At 34.6% G+C, this 3,303-nt stretch overlaps 1 protein-coding gene across 3 annotated transcripts in view; it reads right to left on the reverse strand.

Moving 5' to 3' along the window:
* The window catches only part of LOC106467958 (allatostatin-A receptor-like), a 66,001-nt gene that overhangs the window by 7,811 nt on the left and 54,887 nt on the right, over positions 1–3,303 (reverse strand). The window contains exon 2 of one of the 3 annotated variants that reach the window (XM_022396200.1): positions 1,226–1,326. The exons of the other annotated variants lie outside the window; for them this stretch is intronic. The gene's annotated coding sequence lies outside the window, so the exon portion shown is untranslated. The remainder of the gene's footprint in view (positions 1–1,225; positions 1,327–3,303) is intronic. 3 annotated transcript variants of the gene reach the window in all.

The raw sequence follows: 3,303 nt of genomic DNA on the forward strand, positions 1-3,303 counted from the left end.
TCCTTATAGTAGGTCAGTTAATATCGGGGGTGTGAGGTACCAATATTTCCTTCAGGATTAATATAGCCTCATGGACAATTAGTCAAGGTACCAATATTTCCTTCAGGATTAATATAGCCTCAAGGACAACTAGCCAAAGTATCAATATTTCCTTCAGAATTAATATGGCCTCATGAACAACTAGCCAAAGTATCAATGTTTCCTTCGGGATTAATTTGGCCTCATGGACAACTAGCCTTGAAGTAAATCATTAAGATGATTAATTTTTCAAAACTGCAACATCTTACACGTTTTTAGTGACTTCAATAATTACGTCAAAACATGTAAAAAGACAATTTCAGTTCACAGGTATCTTGACAACTAAAACACATTGTTTCGAGCAAATTCCAATAGAATATCTGTGTATTTTGATAAGAAGTCGAAACTGAGATAAAAATCAATTTTGTAACTGTAATAGTCAAACATGGCATCTGATTGAGTTGAATCTTTCGTATTAATGACATGTCAGATTCCATACTTAGAAACGAGGAAATAAAGTTACCCAAACACAATGGAATATGTGTTTCCGAAGCGCCTCATTATTTATAAAACGTTACAAAAGCTGGAGATCTATCCAAGAATAATAACCACAGGTGTTGTCTGGGCCCTTGCTGCTACGTATCTCGTGTGGTGCGCTTTTAGCTATTAAATCTAGTCACTTTTAGCGTTATCAATAAACTAAAAGACTCTCGGTGTTATCCCATCTATGGTTCGTATCAGTGTAATAGAAAACGAACTGGTTTACCCTAATTAGATTACAAACTTCTACAGTAACTGCAGCACTTAACAAATACTCTCATTTTCTTGCCTGTTACTGTTAAAATAATTTGCTAAAACGGTCACGGAACTAGAACGGAGTCAAATATTCTTTACTTTGGCTACAATTATACGTGTGTTTTGGGACTTAATATTAGATTAAACACAGGTTAATCAAAGTATATTCGTACTTAGGAACATACATTAGGTGTATTATAAAAAAATAAATGAGGTGTAATACAAAGAGAAACAAAAAAACATTTTAGTGCATCAAAGCGAAATTAAATCTTTCGGGGGGGTGTAAGTATAACAGATATGGTTTAACTGTGGTTAATAAATGCCTTTTGTAGCTTTGTGTTATATAACACACAATATTAATAATCAACAAAATAAAATATATATATACTTCACTGTACAAAAATATATTTACTTCCAAAAAGACCAGTTCTATAGATCTATAGAAATGTAGCACGAGCTTGATTACTGTTTCGAGACTTCACCATTTCGGAATACAGCTTTCAATGGTGGTACCTTGAAAATAAAGACATGGAAATAATTGAAAGGAAATTTACTGATAATTTGATACATTCTTTCTCCAGTTTCTGATCCCAATTAACGTGATATACTTTCAGGAGTTCATTCGTGAAAACAACAACGTTTTTTAAGCTATAAGAATAGAGCAAAAGCCGTAATACTCATCCTAAAACGTAAATTACAACAAAATAGATGATGACTGTTTACTGAAATCATTACGTGGAAAGTAATTATTAACGGGGTTCCCTCCCCCTAATTTCAGAAAAAGAAGAAAATACCTTATTGGAAGTTTACAAACAAAATGAAGAAGGTACGAGTGAGGCATGTAAGTTTAAATTACACAAAATCTAGAACTTGACACACATTACAATGAAACGACGCCGCAAATATATCTGCTTAGTTTAATGACAACTTGGCAGCAGGATAGTGATGGGTAAGGTTTACGGCCTTTCAACCTTTTTATGCTCATATGCTGTGACACCTGCTTATAAGGACTGCAGGACTGCGAGTTTAATATGTCCTCTTTAGCTTCTATAATGGTTGACATTTAGCTCTTAAACTTGTTTTGTGGGTGAATTATTATGGGATACCTAAGCAGATATTTTTTTCTTTGATTTATAAATATTATGCGTACTTAGGCTAAACATCCATATCATAGATTCCCGATGTTCAAGTATAGCCGTCCCTAATTATGAACCACTGACTAGAGGTATGCTTGGTGGTCAGTAGCACCCGCCACCACAAGGGTTTTAAGTTCCACAAAGTGATTACATGTCACTCTTATAACGCATCTACAGTTGAAAGTACGAAGCACGTTCAGACATCTCAGTGCTTGGACTTTCGTGCCTCAGCCCAGCACTTTAACCATCCCCTAGGCCAAGCCTGGCAAAATAGCTTGTACTACAGGATGTTAGGCGGTCTAGTATAAATTTAATCATTTTATATTATAAGTTCTCATTTTCCCCAAACGCATTTTTGTTTATTTGTCTATAAAGCTTTTTCATTTTAGGAAACCGAGTTACGTAGAGGGAGTCCTCAGGATCTTTTTCCAGTGATGCTCGTGGGAGGTTCAGACACAGTTTGGTGTTACTTAGATAACTTGGTCATCAAAGGAATTAGTGTAGTAATCACATGTGTTTTGTTTAATTTCGTTTTCTATTTTTTTCTGCACACATGTTCTAAAACGAAAAAACAAAACAGTTTGCTTTATATGTGTCCTTATACTATAAATACTTTATAGTTTCACAGTCTCGTGTTTCTGAGCCACCTGTCTGTGGGTTTTCACCAAAAGAAAGAAACAAAAATCGACAGAATATAAATCGTAATGGGTTTTCGTTATATTGGCATTTTCTTGGTCAGCAACAGTTTAAGAGGTATATTAGTGGTATCGAAAAGATCGAGAAACGCTGACCCAGTTGTCTCAACACGGACTATAACAGCTACCAGCGTTCTTCGTCTTCTACGTGTATATAATACAAGAAAGATAGAAAAATAATAATTCTAATTGACACAGCCAAATATATTAGTTTGAGTCCGTTGTTTTGATGACAATCCAAAGAATATTTAAATGAAACAGGCGTTCAGTGGGTTTTCTAAATTGGACTGTTTTCGAAACCGAAACCCGAGTAGCTGTAGCTAGATCATCTCCAGATTGGTGAGTGTTGTAGTAATGTTATAGTATTTAGCTGTGCCTGTAGCGTAGCGTGAGAGGAGCGAAAGGCTTCTGTGTGTTGCCTTTTTGATGCTGCCTTCCATAATCTGCACGTTTGACGCTTTGTAGGCTTAGTTATGCCTGTCATAACTAAAACTTTGTGGATAGTCAATTAGATTTGGTGAAAAAATAAAGAATACTGAATTTGAGAACGCTAAAAAAGTTTTTCACGTAAATGGAATATATTCGTATGCTTATAACTTCGAAGAAAAATGTAACACTACTTTATAAAATATAATTAAATGTTTTTATATATATATATA

The sequence above is a fragment of the Limulus polyphemus genome, unplaced genomic scaffold, assembly GCF_000517525.1.
Source record: "Limulus polyphemus unplaced genomic scaffold, Limulus_polyphemus-2.1.2 Scaffold2811, whole genome shotgun sequence".
In the NCBI taxonomy this organism is placed as follows: Eukaryota; Metazoa; Arthropoda; class Merostomata; order Xiphosura; family Limulidae; genus Limulus; species Limulus polyphemus.